The following is a 26,083-nucleotide window of genomic DNA, read 5'->3' as shown; positions in this document are numbered from 1 at the left end:
ATTCAGGGTTTTGCTGCAACTGGGGAATCTTCATGAGATGATGAAAAATAATTAATAAAATAGGGGATTTGCAAGGTATGGGACCGGCCACGACTAGGGAATGACCGGCCACCTAGCAAGCTCGGTCCTGCAATACCTTTCCCAATTTTATGTATTTTTCCTGATGTGAGGGAAATATCATGAAACTGAGGAATTTCATGAAGTTAAAGAATTTCCATGAGATTATGGAAATAATAATAATAAAATAAGGAGTCATGAAGTGTGGGACCGGCTGTGGGCAAGGCGTGGCCGGCCGACCAAAGAGCCCGTCCCAAGGAACTTTTCCCAATTTTATAACATTTTTCATGATTTTAGGGAAATATCATAAAATCAAGAGGTTTGTTGAAACCAAGGAATTTGTTGAAATCAGGGAGTTTCCATGAGATGAGAGAAACATAAAAAATAATAATAATAAAATAAGGAACGTGTGGGACCGGCTAGGGAATGACCGGACGGCTAGGGCCCGGTCCCACGAGTTTCCCTAATTTTACATTATTTTCATGACTTGAGGGAAATTTCATGAATTCATGGGATGAGGGAAATAATAAAGGGTATGAGGTGTGGGACCGGCCACGGCTAAGGCATGGACGGACGGCTAGTGAGTCTGGTCCCACGACATCTTTCCTAATTTATTATTATTTCTTTGATACGAGGAAACACCATGAGACTGGGGAGTTTCCTTGAGACGAAGGAAATTTGCTCAAATGAAGGGATTTTCATGAGATTAGGGAAAATAATAAAAATATGATAAAATATAAAATTGGGCGTGGGACTGGCCACGGCAGGACCGGCCGTCCGGTGGACCCAGTCTCCCAGCGCCTCGATTAATATTTTATTATTTATTATTTTCTTCCTATTTTGCTTAGGTTCATCGTTCCTTCGTGTTTTTGAGTGCTCGTTTGTGCATTCAGGTGCTCGTTTGTGCATTATTGCTGAGTACACTTGCACCATTTTGGTCGGGGCTTACTCAAGAGCTGCTCAGATGCCCACACGTTGAATATTTATCACTAACCCGTGGAATTCCGCTGGGAAGAACCACAATCTGCAGTGACGAAATATTACGAAGAATCGTAGAATATTGCTGAATATTCAGTTAACGATTAAAGATAATTAATCGATGGCTCTATACTAGCAGGCATGCTGTCTATATGCATTAATTATCTGAGAATTGAGAGATATGAGCTTGTTGAAACGTCATATCTATTTTATATAGTCAGGGAAAACCTTGTTGCATCCCGAAGACGTTATTGTTCTATACTAGTAGACAAGCTGTCTAGGAGACATCCAATTATTAAAATTCTATACACATGTCTTTTATACAGTCAGGGAAAACATTATTACATCATGAAGACGTTATCGCTCTATACTAGCAGGAAAGCTGTCTAGGAGCCGTCCAATCGTTCGATTCTGTATAAAAGTGATTACTGAAATTGCTCAGTATTCATGAAATATGTCGTTGCCTCAGTTGAGAGACTGCATATTCATGTACGCTCTGGGAGAAATATACTCAGTCGGATACTCTTATGGCATGAGATTTCATGCTTCGATAAGAGACATGAGCCTCAATAGTCATCTGATTGATGGATCAGGAATATGTAAGATTATGGTTTTACGATTTTAGATTTTGTTGAAAATCCACCATCTACAGTCCCTCAACCGGTTTATTTCTAATTTCAGCAATCATCACTGTTGAAGCTTTACGAGCCGCAGAAAATTCTCAGCATAAAGACGTACATGTGCATCAAAGACTCCAAAGTACAAATCGGAGATGTTTTCACGTGTCCAGCCACGCCATCGATTCTGAAGTGTAACTGGGGACTTCTCATCGCATCCCATTCCATACAACCATCCAAGATTCAAAAGACGGTTCAAAATATTCGCGTCACATCGTCCATCCGTCTACCTACCTATCCGGCACGCCACGAACCTTCAAGAAGCGTGTAGTCTGCAATGGGAATGTCAAACAAAAGAATATGAGAGCTGATGTGTTGTAGGAAGTGGTAGTAAAGTTCGTTTCTCAGACTTGTAGAGATTCTATTTTAGACTCAAATTAAAATAGAAAACTTAAAAAGAAATTGTTATCAAGATTATGAAAAGCACTAAGACTCAGGATTCCACCATTGACCAATTAAGTGATATAATTTAATCAATATTCATGCAATTCTTTACTTTTAAAGTGATTCTAATTTATTACCTCTAGTAGATTTTTGAAGTAACAATTGTATACATCAAGCATGAAACATCAAAAGTCTTAAACTAAGCATGCTCCATCAAAACGGATCACAATCATTCAATAAAAATCAATTTTCCAATATTAGTTTCATGCAAATAATCATAAAAGAAGTTGCAAGAATTAATTAAAATAGAATTATACCACTTTTCATGGAACAATGGCTTCCTCCGTCGCCTCAGCAAAGGGGTTTAGATCCTCATATTATTCACGTGCTCAAAATAAGTGTTCATAGCTCCAAAGGGTGAAAAACAAAAGAAAACTAATAAAGCAGGCAATTCGCAACGCTGTATAGACGGTAAAAACGGACTGTTACAGAGAACTAGTGCAATAAGACTGTTACAAGGAACGATAGAAATTCTCTGCTGTAAAATAAAAGACTGTTCTGATGCATCTTTTGTTCTTCGTGTTCTTCAGCAGCAGCAGCAGAACTCGACTTCCTGCAACTCCTCCTGTTGATCTATGCGGTGTTATAGAGTGACCCAAACTTCTTCTAAAATTGTCCAACCCATCCTGGAACTCGAGTCATGCTTTTATACACCTCAGAAACCTAAAAATACCGATTAAATTTCTTCCTTTCCTTTCCGTGCAAGTCACGGTAATAATCTCTCTGCTGAATCGATTTACGCGTTTCTGGACCCTCCAATTCTTTCCAAACTCTTTATTAAGTAAGTAAGTATCTTAGGGAAGCTTATCTGCGATTTAGTCTCCTTGAATCTTCAAAAATCAGCTCAACAGGGACCCGTAACTTTCTTCACCTCTGTTTCGATCCAACTCGAATTCTAGCTCAATATAATCAAAACGATCATCCATATCATCCCTGTTTTGGCTTAACAGGCCCATTCCAAAAAAATCAAGCGATTAAATCTCTTCAGAAATCCACCAAAACTCGAACCCTAATCTGCTGCCTATTTTCCCGCCAAAAAGATGAGTTCAAATGTTGAAGATGACCTTCCCCTTTATCCTGTTCTGGTGTGCCAATAGTAGTTGCTCTGGAAATGGGTTGCCCCTTAGTAATTAAAGTGCCCCTTATCCAAATTGAGAGTCCGAATAGTAGGTGTCCTCCGGGTGCCTTTATCAGCTTTTCTGGGGTGCTTTTAGTAATTCCTCCCGGGGGTCCAAATACCACTTTTCGAGCCAATTTTTCCGCGAAAGCTTATTTTTCCAAAAATACCTACAAAAACATAAAGTAATCAAATAAGTACAAAAAAGGGTACTAAAAATATATAAAATCGAGATCAAAATAGACACATAAATGCGTCTATCAAATACCTCCAAACTTATTATTTGCTAGTCCCGAGCAAATTAAATCTACAAAATAGATTCCTAACTCACTGTCGCAGGCATCGTCGGTTGCATTTAGTGGCTGAGTTATAGTCTCGGGAGGGATTACTAGAGATATACCTACAAAACCTTTACACTCCAGACCCTAGTTATCTACGCAAAACCTTGGAAGGCACTAAAGAATCTCCTTGGTTGGAATACTTATTGACTACAAGAGGAAGTACCCCGATGCGAAATTCCAATTGTTGTACACGAGTTTGCACTCAAGCATACTAAAATTCATATATAAGTGACAGAGCTCTACTCAGATAGTTTCTGGACATTACCGGAGTCAACCAATCACGTGGATATATTAAGAAGATGGATGTAGAGAAAAACGTAGATGGTTTTGATGTTGACTAAGGTGAACGGTGTTTCTCATATCTGTCTGAAGGCCACTGCCAAAATGAACCTATCCTAATGGACTGAGATATTGGTCTGGACTAATATCAACACACTAGCATATACAAGGGAACCAGTGGTCGATAATCCTAACTCTAGGTCAACTCAGCTGGCATATACAAGGGTACCAGTGGTCCACTTTATTGAATTTATTCCGGTTGGTCTGGTCTAATTTTTTCTTTTTCTCTCTTTTCTCTCTTTTTTTTTATAATATATATTTTTTTCTTTTTCACTTTTTTTTTGATATCTCGATCACTCTATTTCACCCTAGCATTGATAACAACTTGATTCGTGAGCCCCACCTAATCACTTAGAGAAACATATTTTAAAGAGAAAACAAAATAAAAACAGAAGTGAAAAGGATTCAACGAGATATGGCGAAACTACCATGTTTTTTTTTCTAACACTTGAGCTCTGTGCTTTTATGAATAGACTCTTTAGATGTTTCCATCTAATCAGATTGGTTCCTCAACTCCAACAACCAAAATGCTTCCATCCACTTAGATTGGTTAGTGCCATCCTTAATAAGCATAAATTTCTAGGCCCTGGAGTTTATTTATTCTAACTTAAAATTAACAAAACGTTTCTTCCCCACCCCCAACTTAAATCTAACATTGTCCTCAATGTTCTAAAGATAAAATTAAAAGCATGCACAGGGAGAAACTGTTACCATTTGAAGCAAAAGAGTTAAGGGAAGATATTACCTTGTCGCATGAGCATGGGATACTTCCCAAGAAGTGCTAAGTTTAAAGTCTTTAGCTAGAAGTTAAATATCACAAATGGCTAATTACCTTTCAAATCATATATCAATAGTCGAAATAACTGTGGGTCAAAAAAACCAAATAAAATTTCCACAATTATGAGACAACTGCACTGGATTAGAAAAATGAACAGACATAACACAACCTGATCAAAAACTTCTTGCAAGACAACTGCGTTTTTCTGCGGCGCCCACGTGGACTTCATATGAGTGTCTTGAAAAATATATTCGTCCGAACAACGGGTCTCTAATGAATGAATTTCGTCCTGGACAGTATCAGGAGGATGAGGTTGCGAAGTCAGAAAAGACTCAGGTAATACCTTAGGCACACTAGGTTCGAGTCGCAAGTTAGGGACTTCTAATGGGGATACTTGAGCATTACTACCCCCAAACTTAGAATTTTGGGTGTCTCTAGATAGACTTGTCACAATATTCCTAATTTCTAGACCATCAGGTTCCTGAAAAAGGTCAATTGCTTTCTCTAAATTATAATCAGGTGTTTCATCCTCTAAATGCATTTGAGGCATACCATCTGTAGGACTTATATGTTTCATATCCTTTATGGTCAACCCTAAAGCTTCCTTATTGTCTTGATGCACGATTTCCGGCCTACTCTCCTGATCAGAAGCTATATTCCCAGGAAAATTCTCAGATAGGCCTAAAAATGCATATCTAGGGTCCAACTTAGGAAGCTCATCTAAACAAGGGATGAGGGTAGACTCAAAAGCTAGTAATGGTTCGAACCTAGCTTTCCATTTATCAGTATCTAACACAGGGATAGAATCCAACATAGCATTTACTTGTTGAATGTTGCTATCATCATCGAAGTCCGAGCCAAAATGGGACAAACAACTCTCTAATGGATCTCCAAAACGATGCTTGGTAATGACTCCTGAACTAAGGTTCCTATCATGTTCACCTCTTCAATGCACGTGTCATCTAGCTCAAAATTTAGCTTATTGACATTAAAAATATTCATCTCAATAGTCATATTACCAAAAGATAGATTCATGATACCATTTCGACAGTTTATGATCTCATTAGACGTAGCTAAGAATGGGCGACCTAACATCATGGGTATCTGGTTCTCTGGGTCGGGGACAGGTTGGGTATCTAAGACCACGAAATCCACAGGATAAATAAACTTTTCGACCTCAATAAGAACATCCTCTATCACACCACGAGGAACTTTAACAGACCTAACAGCTAACTGCAGTGTTATTTTGGTAGGTTTCAATCCACCGAGTCCTAGCTTTAAGTACACATGGTACGGTAGTAAGTTCACACTGGCTCCTAAGTCAAGTAAAGCTTTTTGCTACCCGATGTTTTCCTATCGTGCAAGCAATGGTAGGTGCACTTGGGTATTTATACTTAAGAGTTGTGGGGTTCTGAATGATCGAACTTACATAACTAGATAAAAAGGCTTTTTTAGGGACACTAAGCTTTCGCTTTCGCTTTCGCGTACACATATCTTTAAGAAACTTGGCATATGCCGGAAGTTGCCTAATTGCTTCTAGTAATGGAAGGTTTATAGTAACTTTCTTAAAAACCTCCATTATGTCATTAAAGTTGGATGCACTCTTTGTTGGTAATAATAGTTGTGGAAATGGGGCTCTTAGCATAAAATAGGGCCTCTCAGGAACCGAATTGGTATCATCAGAGATTTTATCAGTCCCCTTAGCTATGGATGGTCCTGAGGGGTGTGCTACAGTATGCTCACTATCGAGCATGGTTACCTGATTGTATACTACTCTGCCACTCCTAAGGGTTCTAACTGAATTCAACTGATGTGATGGTTTTGCGCGCCTACTTCATGAACTCCTCTAGGGTTGTGTTGTGTTTGACTAGGGAACCTACCTTTTTCTCTCAAAGATTCATTTGTTAAACCAACCTGGGTTTTTAACTCGTAAATAGCCTGAGAGTTAGCCTGGACCAGCTTTTTATTTTCTTCTAAACCCTATATCATTGATTGATGAAACATTGTAGTTTGTTGGGTTAAAACGGCAGGAGATTCCTCTAGACTTAAAATTTTCTTATCGGAATGATTATGAAACTGAGCTGGTACTGAAGGGTTCTTAGTATAGCCAAATCCTGGGGGAGCATTCGAATTACTAAACTGACCTTGATTCTGGTCCTTAGACCATGAGAGGTTCGGATGGTTTCTCCAACCAGGATTATAGGTTTCTGAATATGGTTCAAGTTTCTGACGGTTATCAAATCTAGTGTTATTATTATAAAGAGCATTGGATTGCTGTTCAATAGTCTGGCCTTCACAAAAAGGATCTACTCTACCACTAGTGTGACCCAATTCTATAGCTTCTAACCTTTTAGCTATTTGCTGCAATTTTGGCATCTGATTCAAAGCCTCCTTCTACCCTATTAAGGTTTCCTCTGCCTAAAAGAATTGTTTTCTTGGGTTCCGTACTATTTTCCCATTGGTGGGTCTTTTCGGCGATTTCATTCAAAAATTCCATCGCCGCATCGACAGTTTGGTTTTCAAACCCACCAGCGCATAGAGACTCAACCATGGTTGGTCGAATAATCTAAACCCTCATAAAGGATTTGAACTAGCCTAAACTTTTCTAAACCATGATGAGGACATTGGGCTAATAGATCATTGAACTTTTCAAAATACCTATATAAAGATTCTCCTTCATGTTGAGAAAACGTGCAGATTTGTGTCCTAATAGACGATGTTTTGTGCCTAGGGAAAAACTTGTTCAAAAAGGCAGATGTAAGTTGTTCATATGTTTCGATTGAACCGGAAGCCCAACTATATAACCATGATTTGGATTTATCTTTCAGGGAAAAAGGGGAATAACCTAAGTTTCAAAGCATCATCATCAAGGTCTCTAATTTTTAGGGTACTACAAATTTCCTCAAAGTCCATAACATGGAAGTATGGTTTTTCATTTTCTTTCCCTAAAAAGATTGGGAGCATCTGTAGGGTCCCAGGTCTAAGCTCATAATTTGCTTCAGTTTCAGCTAACCTGATACACGAGGGACGAGTAGTCCTAGTCGGATTCAACAAAGCTTTTAAAGTTGCCATTTCTGGCACTATAGGAGTCCTAGGCTTCTCACCAAAAGACGGATGTTCAAAACTAGGTTTTCCGAGAACAGAGGTTTCTAAATTAAGGTAATCAAGATCCTTGTTTCCTAATATATAACCACTAGGTTTTTAACAAACCGACCAAATGCGTCTCTTTTTCATCCATGCATACACAAGAATTCAGCAAAAATCTGTGCACATGCAAATGCTGGGCTCACTAATTTAGGTAAGCTTGGGTTACCACAGCAAAATATACCCAAAGGTACGAGGCTGAGGTTTGTGGATTTTCAGCTGGTAACTCCCATAAGGCCCAAGGCACGGGTTCAGCTTACTAATCCACGAGTTCTCCTAAACTCGGTAATCTGACGAGGGATGCAATTGGTGTGTGCAGGCTTTTTTTTTTAATAATAAAATAAAAATAAACAAGCAAGCAAAAAAAACAATTACAAGTCCAAAAATAAATAAAAACTACCAAAATAAATATAACCAAAAATAAAAAGAGTCTTGGATTTTCTGCACTTTTTATGGCAAGTCCAACTTTTCACTTCGTTCCAAGCAAAACCTGCACAGCAAAAGAAAAAATACCCAAAGTAAAATCAAAGAAAATAAAAATAAAACAAAAATAAAAATAAAAATCTAAACCCTGATCCTAAAAAGAAAAATAAATCTAAAACCTAAATCTAAATACAAATCCGCGTCGGCGGCGCCAAAAATTGATGTGTTGTAGGAAGTGGTAGTAAAGTTCGTTTCTCAGACTTGTAGAGATTCGATTTTAGATTCAAATTAAAATAGAAAACTTAAAAAGAAATTGTTATCAAGATTATAAAATGCACTAAGACTCAGGATTCCACCATTGACTAATTATGTGATTTAATCTAATCAATATTCATGCAATTCTTTGCGTTTAAAGTGATTCTAATTTATTGTCTCTAGTAGATTTTTGAAGCAACAATTGTATACATCAAGCATGAAACATCAAAAATCTTAAACTCAGCATGCTCCATCAAAACGGATCACAATCATTCAATAAAAATCAATTTTCCAATATTAGTTCCATGCAAATAGTCATAAAAGAAATTGCAAGAATTAGTTAAAATAGAATTATACCACTTTTCATGGAACAATGGCTTCCTCCGTCGCCTCGGCAAAGGGGTTTATCTCCTCATATTATTCACGTGCTCATATAGGTGTTCATAGCTTCAAAGGGTGAAAAACAAGAGAAAACTAAAAATAAGGCAATTCGCAACGCAGTATAGACGTTAAAAACGGACTGTTACAGAGAACTGGTGCAATAAGACTGTTACAGGGAACGATGGAAATTCTCTGTTGTAAAATAAAATACTGTTCTGATGCGTCTTATGTTCTTCAGCAACAGCAACAGAACTCGACTTCCTGCAACTCCTCCTGTTGATCTCTGTGGTGTTATAGAGTGCCCCAAACTTCTTCTAAAATTTTCCAACCCATCCTGGAACTCGAGTCATGCTTTTATACACCTCAAAAACCTAAAAATACTGATTAAATTTCTTCCTTTCCTTTCCGTGCAAGTCACGGCAATAATCTCTCTGCCGAACCGATTTACGCGTTTCTGGACCCTCCAATTCTTTCCAAACTCTTTATTAGGTAAGTAAGTATCTTAGGGAAGATTATCTGCGATTTAGTCTCCTTGAATCTTCAAAAATCAGCTCAACAGGGGCCCGTAACTTTCTTCACATCTGTTTCGATCCAACTCGAATTCTAGCCCAATATAATCAAAACGATCATCCATATCATCCCTGTTTAGGTTAACAGGCCCATTCCAACAAAATCAAGCGATTAAATCTCTTCAGAAATCCACCAAAACTCGAACCCTAATCTGCTGCCTATTTTCCCGCCAAAAAGATGAGTTCAAATGTTGAAGATGACCTGCCCCTTTATCCTGTTCTGGTGTGCCAATAGTAGTTGCGCTGGAAATGGGTTGTCCCTTAGTAATTAAAGTGACCCTTATCCAAATTGAGAGGCCGAATAGTAGGTGTCCTCCGGGTGCCTTTATCAGCTTTTCTGGGGTGCTTTTAATAATTCCTCCCGGGGGTCCAAATACCACTTTTCGAGCCAATTTTTCCGTGAAAGCTTATTTCTCCAAAAACACCTACAAAAACATAAAATAATCAAATAAGTAAAAAAATGGGTACTAAAAATATAGAAAATCGAGATCAAAATAAACACATAAATGCGTTTATCAAGAGCTCAGATTGCAAAATCATGTATACAGGCTCTACTCTAACCTTACCGAGGAGCGCTACGTCTAAAGTTTCAAGCATGAATGTGGAATTATCATTCGATCAAGCCCTGGCTCCAGCCACATGAAACAAAGACTACTAAACATCAAAGAAGTGTCATCAACTCCAGGGTCAATGGTACCTTCACTGGAGTCCTCCCGGAGCTGCTTCAACATCCTCTCCGGAAGCCATTTCAACATCCTCTCGAGCCGCTTCAACATCCTCTTCAGATGCTTCAACATCTTTTCAGAAATTGCTTTAGCAGCCTTTTAAGGATATTCCTCATGATAGGGCTCCTCCACATCAGAGTCGAGGATTATGATGTCGTCATGAAAAGGGTATTCATGTTTATCCAGGAATGCATGTTATGCTCCACCCTCCTTCACTTTAGCCGGGAAACAAACCTTTCAGCCCTAGCACTTGTTAGCTGAGATGCTTCATCGCGCCTCCATTTTTCCTCCATGCTAACCGAAGCTAGGAAATCTTGGACACGCTTTCAAACGATACTCATATGTACAAGGGACTTGGAATGCAGTTTGAGATCCCAACCAACGGTATTCCTAATCTACCTGAGGCCAACAGACATCATGTTAGGAGAACGCTTACCTGGACGCCTCTTGAACGTGACATGTTCCAAGGACAGGACGACCCATCTCTCCTGATAACATATAACTTTGTCTCATAAGTTTTACTTTTATTTGTTACAAGCAAGCTAACATTAAGATTCCAAGATTTCCAAAAACGAGGACATACTCAAGAGAGCAGACGTATTGTCAAAGACCAGCGATATGCCTGGACGTGTATGAAACGCAACGTAGACGCAAAGACGGTATCATGATCAGCAACTTGTACGATCTTCATCAACATTGGGTTCAACTCCAACTCTCTTCCAAATTTTTTCTTCAGAAACCCAGCGCATCTATCAAGTTGGAAGCTCAATAGATACTTGTGGGAAGGGGACTGTCTCCCTCTTCTCCATTCCATGAGGAAACATCAAGGAACCTATCGATTCCATCATCAGCTTCTTCCTCTAATAACGAGAAGATCTCTACCATTCTATGAAGACTGTCAAGTTCGTGCAAGTAGCTACCACGCCTCTTCTTATCACAGCTGATGCCAAGAATCGTTGTAGCTCGCTAGAGCTTCACCATAGCAACAACCACTACAGACAGAGATAGAGCCATGTAACACACGCTTGGGGGCTGAGGCTCGACACATAATCCTTTCACTGTCAAGGACTTATTCAACACAAGAGAGACGGTCAATCTAGAAACATGTAATTTGCAAAGGAAAATCAAATTGAAGGTTGGTTGAATCCTTAACCATCATTGTTATCTCCCCTATTTCGAATGACCGGAAGAGAGCGTTGCATGCGTTGAGATGTTACAATAGAAACAATATTCTTTCCCATGAGGAGAAAACACGACTTGCCGTCCAGCACTATTTGTGTGTCGTCTTCCCATCTGCCATATCGTATCGCCTCAGAAGAATGGAAAGAACTCATTTTTCGAAATCAAGGGTTAAGGGCGCCCTCACTAGAGTTCTCTCCAGAAGCCGCTTCAACGGTCTCTCAAGAAGAAGCCGCTTCAACGTACACTCAAGAAGTCGTTTCAACGCACACTCCAGAAGCCGCTTCAACACAAGCTCTCTTCTGAAGTCGCTTCAACGCTCTCTCCAATAGAAGCCGCTTCAATGCACACTCCAGAAGCCGCTTCAATGCACGCTCTCTCATGAAGCCGCTTCAACGCTCTGTCCATAAGAAGCCGCTTCAACGCTCTCTCTCTCGAAGCCGCATCAGCACTCTTTCCCGAAGCCACTTCAGCGCTCTCTTCAGAGGCCGAAGCCGCTTCAACACCTTACCAGCAAATGCAGTGGAAGTACGTCTTTCAAGAGAAAATAAGCTCGGGATAATTACACCTGGGAACTGCCAGCACAGGATGCCTTCACATTCCTCAACCAGTTTATTTCTAATATCAGCAATCATCACTGTTGAATCTTTACGAGCCGCAGAAAATTCTCAACATGAAGACGTACATGTGCATCAAAGACTCCAATGTACAAATCGGAGATGTTTTCACGTGTCCAGCCACTCCATCGATTCTGAAGTGTAACTGGGGACTGCTCATCGCATCCCATTCCATACAACCATGCAAGATTCATAAGACAGTTCAAAAGATGCCGCTTGGAACGAAGTCTTTAAAGATTCCCGGCACAACGTCCATCCGTCTACCTACCTAGCCGGCACGCCACAAATATTCAAGAAATGTGTAGTCTACAAGGAGAATGTCAAACAAAAGAATGGGAGAGATCAGATTGCAAAATCTTGTACACAGGCTCTACTCTAACCTTACTGAGGAGCGCTACGTCTAAAGTTTCAAGCATGAATGAGGAATTATTATTCGATCGAGACCTGGCTCCAGCTACATGAAACAAAGACAACTAAAAATCAAAGAAGTGTCATCAATGCCATGGCCAATGGTACTTTCACTGGAGTCCTCTCCGGAGCTGCTTCAACATCTTCTCCGAAAGTCGTTTCAACATCCTATCGAGTCGCTTCAACATCCTCTTCAGCTGCTTCAACATCTTTTCAGAAATTGCTTCAGCAGCCTTTTAAGGATATTCCTCATGATAGGGCTCGTCCACATAAGAGTCGAGGATTATGACGTCGTCACGAAAAGGGTATTTATGTTTATACATGAATTCATGTTATGCTTCACCCTCATTCACTTTACTCGGGCAACAAACCTTTCATCCCTAGCACTTGTTAGCTGAGATGCTTCATCGCGCCTCCACTTTTCCTCCATGCTAACCGAAGCCAGGAAAGCTTGGACACGCTCTAGAACGATACTCATATATACAAGGGACTTGGAATGAAGTTTGAGATCCAAACCAATAGTATGCCTAATCTACCTGAGGCCAACCGACATCATGCTAGGGGAACGCTTACCTGGACGCCACTTGAACGTGACATGTTCCAAGGAAAGGCCGACCCATCTTTCCTGGTAACATCTAACTTTGTCTCATAAGTTTTACCTTTATTTTTCACCATCTAGTGCTTACCCCGCAATAGTGTAACTATTACGTGTTAAGCAGGGGACTTAATGTGGATGGTGGTTTCAAGGATATAATTGTAAAACCAGTATTTAATGCGCTGTCACCCTGCAAGGGGTAAATCCATTTGAAGAGTGAAGAGTGCGAAAAACCCTCCTCGCGCATTGAGCAATTCAATATATATATGAAATTCACTCAGAATGATGCGCTTATTAGCAATCCCAAATATTCTGTGAATTCTATTTTTGCCAGCATTACCAAATAATGCATGACTTTCCTAGTATTTGTATATGCTATGTTCCCAGCCGAACTCTCATTATTGACATGACATGACGATTAAGTGTTCACTCTCAGCAGAGTAGCATGAATCTCCCGAAGTGCCAGTATTGAGATATGCATGGAAGTACTCACACATGCTGCATCACTCTCTGAATAAAGAGAATTTTTTATCGACGCTCTTTAAAGAGAGCTCGATCGAACATGCTTAAATTTCTTAAGGAAAATCTAGACTGTTAATATTAGTCTCAAAAATAATCACGGCCGCATGATTTGGCCGCGCGATTCAATAGACCTAGCCTGTTCCTAACGGAATTAGGAAATCATCTCGATGACCACCGGCGAGACCACTAACTCCCTAGCCTAACGGTTTTCATCTAATACATCCATAGCGCTTCGAATGATCAACCATAACATGGGTGATCCCGCTGTCTAAGAAGAGCTCAAACGAGCTGAGAGCGACCAAGGCGGTCTCAAATGCATCACATCCGTCCAACTTCGCCAGCCTAGTTCGACGGTTTAATCTTCCCTCGAATGATCGAAAGGGTACTAGCGTGATCACCAACGACCCAACTACATTCTTGGTTGATCGACCTGCCCACTGCAAACCTGAAACTCGTTGAATCACACGCCCAAAGAAGGGTGATCGCGCAGCCTTTAAAACCCTAAATGCGATAAGTGGTGTTATACAACTGCCGCAAATCAATCGTGTCCGTCCAACTTCGCCAGCCTAATTGAACGGCTTAGATTGCATTTCAAACGATTAAGGAGATTCTAATGTGTTCACCATCGATCCAACTCCACGCGTGGTCGATCGACTTGCTCATAACAAAGCCAGAGCGCATCAAATCGTTCGCCCAAAGCAGGGTGAACGCGCTGCTTTGAAAACCCTAAAAATTACTTTACGGCATTGAACAACTTCCGCAAATCGATCACGACCATCCAACTTCGCTAGACGAATTGAGTGACTTAGATTTAATTTTAGGTGACCCAGAGGATGTCAGCATGCTCGTTGGCAATCCACTTTTATACATGGTTGATCAACCTACCCAAACCCGCACGTAGCGCCTCGAATCGATCGTTCAAAAAGGAGTTGGCCGCGTGGCCCCCTAAACCCTAAAATTGAATCAATGGCAGTTAGAAATTTCCGCAAATTGTCTCCGTCGTCCAACTTTATAGCCAAGTCGACCGTCCAAGATTTGATTTCAGACGACCCACGAGATATCGTCATGATCACTATCCACTCCTCTTTCATGAGGAGTGACCTACCAAGCAATAACTAGCCCATGAGGATCCCAAACGATCGTCTAAAGGCAACTAGTCACGTTGCTTGCATGTAATACAACGACGGCCATAAATTTCCGCAAATCATCTGGTCCATCCAACTTCGCCAGCCTAATCGGATGGTGTAGATTTATTTTTAGAAAACTAGCAAAGCAGCATTGTGAACACCGGCCATCCCTCCTCCACAGGGAGTGATCGACCAAGTGATAATTCGACCCTAGGGTCCTCGAACAATTACCCAAAGATGTCTGATCGTGCTGCTTATAATACGCTCAATCCGTGACTGATTCAATCGAGCTCAAAAACAGCGATGCTTCTAACTCATAGATTACTTTCAGTTGCTTATTCGAAAGCGATGCTTTATATACATAGATTATAAGCAATGCTTTATAAATATCGGTTTCACAAATAATTTATTGTTTAACCTAAAAGCACTATGTGTTGATTTTAGTGGAAAGTCACGTGACTTGACCCATTCACTCGAGACATCAAACATGTGACAAACTCGGGGATACTCACTGGGGTATTGGTCTTTCGGTTTATAGTGTGCGGCGTGCAACGCGCCCATTACGAGAACGTTTCAGGAAGAACGGACGGTTAATAGCAATGAGATAGTGGGTGAAAGCGTGATCAGTTTTCCCTCATAATGGAAACGTGGTGATCACCACTTTTACACAACTCCACTCCTCCACTGCTCAATCATCTCCACTTCATACGAGATCAGAGGGTGTTCGAACATGACTTGTATAAATAGGTTTTCAACCTATTTCAAAACAGTACACAAGTGTTATCAACACAAGTATCCAGAAACCATTTTCTGATACGCAAGTCATAAACAACCACACCTTCATAATTCAACACTCTGATCTCAAACACCTTCTTCGCCTTCCTCCCTAAGATCAACCCTTCTCCTTCACCTTGTGACCGAATTGAATCTGGAACGACCATTTCTTGGTTTAGGTCAGAGTCTTACAGATTGATCTCTCAAACTTAAAAGCATTCCTGTGCAGTGCATTTGTTTAGGGTTTGAATTCGTTTCCCATCAACATACCCCAAATTGCCAAAAAAACATAATCAGTTTTTATCCTCAAACATAGGTATATTTTGCTTTGGATTTTGCTGTTATGATCTTTTTTCCTTGCACTACTTGGTGCTTATTCATCTAAACTTGGTGTATCTTAGAATGATGGTGAAGAGGAAAGCTCTGAAACTTCTCTTCATTCGAAGGGTAAAACTACTGTCAAGGTATGATTGATATGGTATTGTGTGTGTATGTATATTGCCCCTCAAATCAGAGGTTGACATTTATTTTTTACAGGCTTGGAAGAGACAAAAATAAATCCTGTTGAATCTTCTACCATTGAATGCGAGGGAATGGAGACTCCTGAGGTTTCCAGTCCGGTGCTTGGTGACGAAGAACTGGATGACGAGGATGAGGAGGATGAAGAGATTCTTGAAGAACGTACTGAGACTACACCGGAGCGTCATTAAGATTCCGAAGAAGAGAAAGTTATTGAAGGGAAGGATGGTAAGCATACTTCTAATCCTTGGCACACACCTTCCTCCCTTCGGCATGAGAGTAAAAATCTTGGATTTCGATCATCGGGTGGTGGTGTTAATCCTGAGTCTTTTGACACCTCTGTTGAAGATTTCCAAGTGTCGAACGCTGAGTTTTCCTTTCGTAAGGGCTTCGCCACTGGTTCTGATATTGATATTGTCGTTGCTATGAGGCTTTCTTCGGATTTCAATCTACTATCTCCAAATGACAACTGGGAAGTGGAGGCCGAGGGTGATGGAGAAAATATGAACGAATATGAGGATAGCTCTGGTGAAGATTCCGAACTTCTATCTACTCGAGAAAAGAAAGGAAACTGCTGCAGGCCAGTCATCGGAGAATTTTATTCAAGCCGTGATGCGTAGTAACGATGAAGAAACCATCGAATGATTGAAGAAGAAGGGTCTTTTAAAAGTTACATGCCTCGCTCCCGTTGTTCAGGGAGAAAGGGATTCCGGTGCTTCTACTCTTAAGCACAAGGAAGTGGCATCTCATGAGAGGGTGTGTAATATGTGGGAGCGTGCAACTGACACCCCTGTTCCTGAGGATTTCAGAGTGACACCTCCTTTGACCATAACTGAGATGATGACCACTGCAGATGGGCATGTGTATGGTTTCCCTCAGCGCCATATTCTTCAGGTAAGTGTGATTTTTGGATTGATCCTGTGCATTTTTTATCATCTTCTCTTCTAACTTACCCTTTCCTTTTACAGTTGGCCAATAGTGAGCATTGCAACCATACCCTTTATCAATATTTCCGAGCCAAGGAACTCAAATTGGAGGAGAAACTTCGTCAGAGGGATGATGAACTTCATACTGCTCAATTGACTGTTGGGGAGAAGGACAAGGAGATATTTCAGTTGAAAGAACAATTGAAGGAAAAACAACAATCCATCCAAGCCGAAGAAAGGCTTCGTCAAGAGGTTGCTACTCTTCATCAGGAATTAGAAATGGCTCGTGCATATGCTTCGTCAGGAATTGATGATGGCCATTGCGGATGGGCATGTGTATGGTTTCCCTCAGTGCCGTTTTCTTGAGGTAAGTATATTTGTTGGATCGATCCTATGCGTTTTTCTTATCTTCGGTTCTAACTTACCCTTTCCATTTGCAGTTGGCCAATAGTGAGCATTGCAACCATACCCTTTATTAATATTTCCCAGCCAAGGCACTGAAGTTGGAGGCAAAACTTCTTCAGATGGATGATGAACTTCATACTGCTCAATTGAGTGTTGGAGAAAAGGACAAGGAGATATTGCAGCTGAAAGAACAATTGAAGGAAAAACAACAATCCAGCCAAGCCAAAGAAAGGCTTCGTCAGGAATTAGAAAAGGCTCGTGCATATGCTTCTTCTGCTGGTACATCTTCCAAAGGTTTTTCCCGTTCCTTCCCTTTTATCTTCGTTTATTTAGTGTTCTTTCTGAGTTAGCCCCCTGTCTCCAGCGGGTGGTGCCGAAGAATTATAGTGGCTTCGGAAGAATAGGATCCGACAAGGTTCTCAGATTAAGAAACTGGTTTCGAAAGTTATAGACTTATCAAATAGGTGGAATTATCGTGTTGGTGAGTATAAGAGGTTGGTGGATGGTTTCCGGAAGCAGCGGAAACAGATGGTTGGGATGCAAAACTCGAGGGCAGCTCTTTGCCGTCAGTTTGATGGTATACTACAGTGGACTCGTCAGTCTCTCCACGTGGGTCGTGATACTATTTCTCGGTTAGAGGCTGAAGTAGAGGATTTACGAATAGAGCTTCGAGAGGCCCGCTCTTCTTATGAACCTGATGTGCGGAATTATGTACAACGGCTTGTTCATGAATGGATGATTCAAGAGATGAGTCTCATGCTCTTAGTAATGCCTTGGCTTCTTCTCGTGCTGATGTTGCCCGTCTGGTCGAATCAGAGAAGGACCTTGAGATTAACATGTATAGGCTTCGAAAGGGGATCGAGGGGATTACCAATGAATTTAATCATATTCGACATTTAGATTCTATGAAGTAGGTAGAGTTAGATCAATGTAAACTTGATCTTAAGAATAATCATCTCGACTATAAGAAACTCTCCGGCGAATATGATTATCTTGACGAGGCCCGGGACGCAGTAGTAAATGAGTTAGAAGTAGTTTCGGTTGATGTCAAAGGTAGATGTTTGTTTAGTCGTGTGTCGTTGTTTGTTTTCTTTTCTGACAACTTTTTTTCTTTTGCAGAGCTCGAGAAGAGCTTCGTCTTGCAAATAAAAAACTTGAATAAGCTCAATCTGAGTTAGTCAAACAGTAAGGGAAGACCAATTATTTCGAAGGGTTGGCTGGTGCGCTTGATGTGAGTGTTAAGGAATCTGCAAAAGAGATGCAGCATTTAAAGTCTTTATTAACGAATCTGAGCTCAAGGTTGGTGATATCACCGCCGAAGCTCGTTGTCAACTGGATCAAGAAGTTAACAGGACACTTGCTCAGATAGAGGTGTGCCTCTTGAAGGATGAAATTGTCAAAAAAATACAAGCGTCGTCCTGTTCCCGAGCCTTTTGTTACTTCGTCCGGACCTTCGTCTGGTGGGAGTATTCCTTCGGCTCACAGGGAGCATCGTGATGAGCATCCCGAGGAAAGACCTTCGAAGCATGAATGTCTCCTTTCGTTATGTATTTTTCTGCAAGGGTTTGGTCATCGTTGATTATATAGCTTTGGACTATTTTTTGTATCTTTCTTGATTTTCTTGTTATTCCCAAAATTTGTAATCAACTTTCATGAAATGGATTATCAACTTTGGGTATGTACAATGTTGATTTTCCTGCAGTGTGATTTTATGCGTTTTAGTTTATGAAAATTAATACATGAGTATTTGTGTGGTAATAACGAAGGTGTGTACCTTTCCTAATTATTTGTTGACTTGTCACCCCGTTGGTCAATCCTGGGCTAGAGGATTACCAGACATTGAGGGTCTACGGAACTCTCGGATACATGGTGTAACGATCCATATTTACAGACACCTGTCCCGCCGAGTTACCATTTGAAGTCATGTTGGGTATCTCTTTCTGCTGGAGGCTTCCCTCTGGTCATACACTCATAGACGCTTATAGAGGAGTCACAAGAGATTGCATGCAAGTGCTTCCCCAGTATGAATGTAGAGACGAAGGACTGCTGGTGTATGCCCCAGTCCTTGTTGTCGTAAAACTCTGAGAGACGAGTGACTACAAATCTTCGGTTTGATTGATGATTTGAGGTTTGATACTCCTCGGCCAGAGATAGAAACATGTTGAGCGGCTCTGCTCCCTTCTTCTTCTGGTGTTTTTCGCGCAGGTGCAATGTTGCGCTGCTTCAAAGATAGTTCGACTTGAGGTATGTTTCATTCCATAGGTGCCTTGTAACTTTTCTTTTTAAATTGCGTAGGTAGTATGAGCCTTCCCTGCAACGTCGTGAATTATGTGTGGTCCTCTCCATGTTGGTGAAAATTTTCCCCATCTCTTTTCTTGCTGGTATAGCGGGATGGTGCGGAGCACATACTGTCCTTCTACAAAATTTCCAAGTCTAACCCTTTTGTTATACTCCCTTGCTACCCTATGTTGGTAGTTTTCCATTTTTTGTAACACGGTTTCTCTTATTTCTTCAAGGTCGTCTAACCTCTCTAGCATCATGTCCGTTCTGAGGTTCTTTTCCCAAGATTTCGTCTTTGTTGTCAGCATGATTATTTCCGTTGGGATAACTACTTCTGCTCAGTAAGTGAGTAAGAATTGGGTTTCCCCTGTTGTTGATCGCCGGGTATTTCGGTATGTTCACAGTGTGTTATGTAGTTATTCGCACCATCAGTAGAGCTGCACAAGACCCGGTCCAGACCCGGTGACCCGCTCCAAACCCATAATTCCCGGACCTGTACCGACCCAGACCCGGAGTAGCCAGTACAGGTACCGGTTCTGAATGTTGATACCCGGAACAGACCGGTACAGGTATTGGTTCTGGCCTATTCCCGATCTGTACCGGACCGAAATACCCGGTAAATTAGAGCCATTGATATTTTTTAGGATATTACATCCTAGCCATCCCTTGTAGGTTTAGTCTCATCTTCAAACATAGGGTATATCATTTTATTTTTTTTCGTTTTTCCCGATCTGAACTCCTCCTTCACTGAAGAGTCTGAAGAAGAGAACAAGAACAAGTGAACAACATGCACCATAGATCGTGAAATTTCTTTGTTCATACGTATCAATTTTCACCCCCCACAGATTCAAGGTTAGTCCTGGACTCCTGGCTTGAATCTCAATTTTTTTTCTCTTTTTTTTTCTCAATTTAGAAATTTGCTTTCCTTGTTTTTCTTCTGAATCTTCTTGGGTTCTTGTTTACTGATTCTTCTACAAAGTAAACAAAGATTCTTAATAAGCTTAACGAATAAGGTGACGCACTGACGCAGTGACGCTGATGCTGTTGTTTGAGTTCTGAAAGAAGTAGAAAAGGGTAAGATTATTTAGGTTTCTGAATTGATTGATTTCTTTCCTTGAAGTTGATTTGTGCTGATAGATTAAAGATGAGTCTTCTGTAAATTTTTAGTTAGAGTTTTGCATGAGGTTTAATTTTTGAGTTTGTAGAAAGTTAGGGTTTTCCCCTGTTTTTCCCAAAAACCCAAAAATTAGGGTTCGTATGAATAAGGGTGACTGTTTTGGAATCCACAGATGAAGAAGATGAATTGGTTAGGATTGAATTTGGGTTGATAGTTTAAGGTTCTGCATAGGAGAATTAGAAACTAGGGTTTTAGGTTGTATTTAAGAATTAATTGGATTGTTTTGGGAGGAAGATGAATTGGGTGTTGCTGTTGGTGTTCTTATGTAGAAATAGATCTAGTATTGGTAAATACAATTGATAAAGTTGTTCTGTTGATATGGATTTGGGTGGTGAATGATTTGGATTCAGTTGAAGGGGTTTGTATGAATTAGTCTTTGTAATTAGGTTTGGATAGAACTTAGGTTTGGATTGAACATATTAGCAAATATTACCATTCAAAATCAAAATATAGAATCATGAGAAATCAGTGTGTAGAACCTAATGTTTGTTTGGCGTTTGATCACTGACAGTAGACTTAATGTTGTAATGTTTCTCATATAGTTTCTTGTAAGATGCTTTGATTGAAAACCTTTCTCGTTTCTCTATCTTGTTGTCTTGTTAATTACCTGCACTGAATCACTGATATGTTGCAGCCTTGTAGGCCTTTGAGGTGCTAAATGGGGAAGCGCAAAGCACCAGATGATTCCAATGATGCTGATGGCATTGCTCCTGTTAGTGTAAGACCATAATAAACTTTTTTTTTTCTTTTTTTCTTTCACTTTTGTCGAGAACATCAACTGGTGGCATTAATTTGTAGATGAGTTGGTGAAATCATGTCGTATTTTTGATGTAAACAGTAATGTGATGTATTAAAATACCAAAAACACATGTGCATGGGTGTACTGTACAATATCCATATTCTTTTAGGGTCCACTTTGCTACATTATTATCATTGCAGAAATGTCAAAGATTATTCTTTTTGGGTCCACTGTGCTATGCGTGAATGCAGTATCAGTTAGAAGAATAAGGTCAGTTGTAAAATACGTTCTTAGTTCTCCTTCTAGGCACGAAAAATTTAAACAATGTGCTTCTCTAGCAAAGGTAGATTGTAAGAAATCTCTGATTTTAGATGTGTATACTAGATGGAATAGCACTTACTTGATGTTAGATGCTGCTGAAAAATATGAAAAAGTTTTTGCAATGTTAGCACAGATTGATAAGGACTTTCAACAGAGGTTTATCTTTGAGCAAGAAAAAGAATCTGTTTTACCTACTGATGCTGATATTGAAGAAGCTATAGCTAGTAATGTTTTCATAGAAGACGTGTTTGAGGATATGGAAGAAGAGGAAGAGGTTGAGGTTATGGAAGATGAGGTTGAGGAGTTGGATCCAACAAGCAAGATCAAGGCAAAGCAGAATAAGAAGAAAAAGATTCCTCGTCAACATGCTCCTTATCAAGAAGATTGGAAATATGCTAGAGGTCTTGTGAAGTGTCTAAAGGTATTCTTCGATGCTACTGTCAACTTTTCTGCATCTATACAAGTCACTACTCATATGTTCTTATGGCAATTGTTACTCATAAATGAACAATTAGTAGAATTTAGAAACAATGTAGCATCAGATCCTTTTATTGCTCGTATGTCTCGTCTAATGTGTGCTAAGTACCATAAGTATTGGGGTGTGTATGAATCAATGAATTCTGTAATGTTTATTGCTCATCTGTTAGATCCAAGAGAGAAACAAAAGGGTTTGGAATTTACTCTTAATTGTTTGTATGAGAATAATACATGGGAGGTTCAAAGAGTTATGAGAAAGGTGAAATTAGAATTTGAGGAACTCTTTGAAGATTATAAGTCCTTGTATTCAGTTCATGAGGAGGGGTCAAGTAGTGATGCTCATACTGTTGCTTATCCAGTTAGTGTGCAATCTGTTGGTCTGTTTGCTAGAATTCAATCAAGGAGGAAACAACATTGGGACACCCCAAGTTGTGTTGAAGAGGCAAGAACAACTGAGCTCGACAGGTATTTGACAGATGTGATTGAAGGTGGAATGCGTGAAATAGGTCAACCTGACCATTTTGACATATTGGCTTGGTGGCAGGCTAATGCAAGCAGGTATAAGATACTTTCATACATGGAAAGAGATATATTAGCCATGCATGTGTCTTCAGTGGCCTCTGAATCAGCTTTTAGCACCGGGAAGCGCGTGCTGACTCCATGGAGAGCTTCTATGTCTACAAGGACAGTCGAAGCATTGCTCTGTACACAAAGCTTTCTTCAAAAGCCCATTGCTCTTGATCTTCTATGTGACTATATACCTGATGATGCTGTTGAAGATGAGGCAGGTAATATATTAGGTTTTCTTCTATTTAATAGAACTTACTTTTCAAGTTTTCTTGTATTGCTTGCTTACTTTCTTGTTTTACTTTTTTGTTCCATGTTGCAGCCATATGGGATTCTCTGCTAAAAGAAGCTTGATGTAAACTCCGTGTCAGTGACTCAGTGCAGCCAGTGCCAATTGTTCGAGAAGTCCCCCATCCTTTGCAAGGATTTCTTTTCATTTCTTGTCGCAGACTTATGGAAATGTTGTTTTTAGTACTATGTTTTAATGTTGAACTTTGAACTTAAAGTGTGATACACTTATTATTCTGTGATGTTTTAAACCTTTGTTATTTTGAACTTTGTAATGTTGAACTTAGTCTTAGACTCTTAGTCTTAGGTTGTTACTTTACTGTGTGTGTTAAAATTCAGGTAAAAAACCGGTACCGGAGTGGAACCGGACCGGTCTTACCGGGACAGGTACAAGTCCAGGTCCAGGTACAGGTACAGGTCCTCAAATTGAAGAACCGGTCAACTCCGTGTACAGGTACCGGTTCCCACAAAAACCCGGTCCGAACCGGCCCATGTGCAGCTCTAACCATCAGTTATTATGCTCATCCAACGTTTTTTTGAGGTTGAGAGCGATGGTCTTGTTTGTAGCTTCGGCCTGTCCATTACTTTGAGGGTATACGGGGGTAGATTTGTTCTTACGAATTTTGAAGGTGTCAAATAGCATGTCAATGTTCTTCCCTTGTAATTGCTTGCCATTGTCAGAGACAATCTCTGCGGGCATACCAAACCTGCATACAATATTTTGGAAAATGAAGGTGAATACATCTACGACCCTGATCCTTGATAAAGCCTTATGAAAATACGAGGGTACCCAAATACACCACAATCTTTTTATTTCAACCTATAAGTCTGATACCAAGTGTGATCGTCTATGGACAAAGTCGAGACAATACGACAACTTGATATTCACTTGATAATAGTTACGATTCAAAACCGATTTAATATAGGATCAATATCAAGTGATTAGGATTAACGCGCAAGTGCATTTACTTTATTATAATATAAAACAATTATAATGCGGAAGTAAAGTAAATAAAACAACACAAGATTTTGTTAACGAGGAAACCGCAAATGCAAAAAAACCTCGGGACCTAGTTCAATTTTGAATACTCTCAGAACTAAGCCGCTATACAAAACCTAATACCAATTTCGTATAGTTGAGACCAAGCAGACTACCCCTATCTACTTAGTTCCCTCAGTATTCCCGCGCCTTCGACTTCTAGAGTCACGCATGTGAATAGCAAGTCCTTTGGATCGTATTCCAAACATCAAAGGAAGAATCTGTTTGGCAACCACTATAATCAATCTTGCTAAAGATATATATGAGTCATTGATAAAGGTTCTTCCGTTTAATCTAATAAACTCCTCTTATGGTTAGACCAATCTAACATTAACTACCAAAATAGTCAAGTATAGTGATAGACACATTTTTGTGTCTAATTTGTCCTCAATGTCCGTATTGTTGGAACTCTATTTTTGTACTAATATTGTGTTTTTATGTATTTTTAGGAAATAAACACTTTTGGAAAATTCGGCTCGAAAAGTTGATTTTGGCACCCGGAGGACAAGTGTTATTCAGACTCTCGCTTTTGGATAAGGGGTAACCTAATTACTAAGGGGCACCCCCAGGTCACCCCCAAGGCAGCTGCTATTCGCACCCCTACTCTGGATAGGGGGATACCAGTTTCTTCCCCATTTGAACCGAGTTTTGGCGGGAAAAATAGTTCTTCACCTGCGTAATTGTTGAAGCAAATTTTGGACGTGATATAAGGAGATTCAAGGGCTAATTTTCATTGGGTTGGACCTGCTATAGCCTAACAGGGATGGTATGGGTGTTCGAATCGAGTTATTTGGGATGGATAATCGTGGGATGCAAAACAGGGAAGATATTCTCAAAACAGGGAAGATATTCTATTCTCGGAATTTTTGGATGGAAGATACGTGCATGGGTCGACTGTATTGGTTGGAAACAAATTCTACAGTTCAGAGAAGACGCGTGAAAGAGATAAACCAGGAAACAAATCCCGTAACAAGTCAGAAGAATAAAAAAAATATATCGGGAATATTTTCATTCACTGCCGAGTAATGGGAAGATTTTTTTGGATTAATGAGAAGTTATTCTTGGTCCAAAGGTGTATAAATATAACTTTTGGGTTAGCATAGAGGGGTGTCGAGAGTTTGGGGTCGAGAGAAGGTCCAGAGAAGCAGAAATCAAGAGTTGATGAAACTCTGTTTCTGCTGCTGCTGCTGATGAAGAACACCAAGAACACGAAGAACAGACTCGCAAGGACAGTGGTTTATCAACAGTGTCTAAGACGCACAGCCGTGGGTCGCAGTGCAGTCTAAACTTCAGCAGCTCTTATATTTTATCGTTCATTCTGTGACGCTTATTGTGCGTCGCAGATTACAGTTTTACACCATTTTCTCCTTTTCTCTCCATTGTAAACACCATTTGAGCTATAAAAATATATTTTGAGCGTGTTTTCATCATGAGGATCTAAAACCCAACACTGGGACGACGGAGGAGGATCAATTTCATCCTTGGGGTAGTTTATTTTATTCTTTTTTATGACTTTTGCATTAATCTAAAATTGAAATATGATTTGAATTAATTGGTTGTTATTTAATTTGATGATGTATGCTTAGCTTAGTTGTTTTGATACATCATACTTAGGACTTACAATCAATGTTTTAAGAATCTATCTTGGCAAAATCATAGTCCATGTTATTTTATTGAGTTTTATTTGTCAAAGAATATATGAATGAACCCTGTGTAGTGAATTCGGCCAATTCCTTAGTCCCAGTACCTCTCGCCCATTGTTAATATTTTTATATATATATATTTTTATTAAACCTAAAAATTCCATTTCCTTCACAAGTCTGAAATGAATCCTATTTACTACAACCCCGTCAAAAATCTTAATCATATAGATAGGTTCAAACTCAATCAATATA

The 26,083-nt window shown here is 39.9% G+C and overlaps 2 long non-coding RNA genes across 3 annotated transcripts; both read left to right on the top strand.

The window, feature by feature from the left end:
* The first annotated feature begins 20,044 nt into the window (after positions 1–20,044).
* On the top strand, positions 20,045–21,469 carry LOC113286330. Of its 2 annotated transcripts, none has more exons than XR_003329230.1 (3): positions 20,045–20,432; positions 20,560–20,654; positions 21,400–21,469. It is a non-coding gene; the product is annotated as an uncharacterized LOC113286330 (long non-coding RNA). The 2 variants fall into 2 exon arrangements; XR_003329229.1 differs by having other exon boundaries at positions 21,392–21,469.
* A 1,428-nt stretch (positions 21,470–22,897) lies between these two features.
* On the top strand, positions 22,898–23,463 carry LOC113286329. The gene is made up of 2 exons (XR_003329228.1): positions 22,898–23,082; positions 23,184–23,463. It is a non-coding gene; the product is annotated as an uncharacterized LOC113286329 (long non-coding RNA).
* The last annotated feature ends 2,620 nt before the right edge of the window (positions 23,464–26,083 follow it).

The sequence above is a fragment of the Papaver somniferum genome, chromosome 6 (genome assembly GCF_003573695.1).
Source record: "Papaver somniferum cultivar HN1 chromosome 6, ASM357369v1, whole genome shotgun sequence".
NCBI lineage: Eukaryota > Viridiplantae > Streptophyta > Magnoliopsida > Ranunculales > Papaveraceae > Papaver > Papaver somniferum.
The sequence above is the reverse complement of the archived record's forward strand: the minus strand, read 5'-3'. Positions and strand labels throughout refer to the sequence as shown.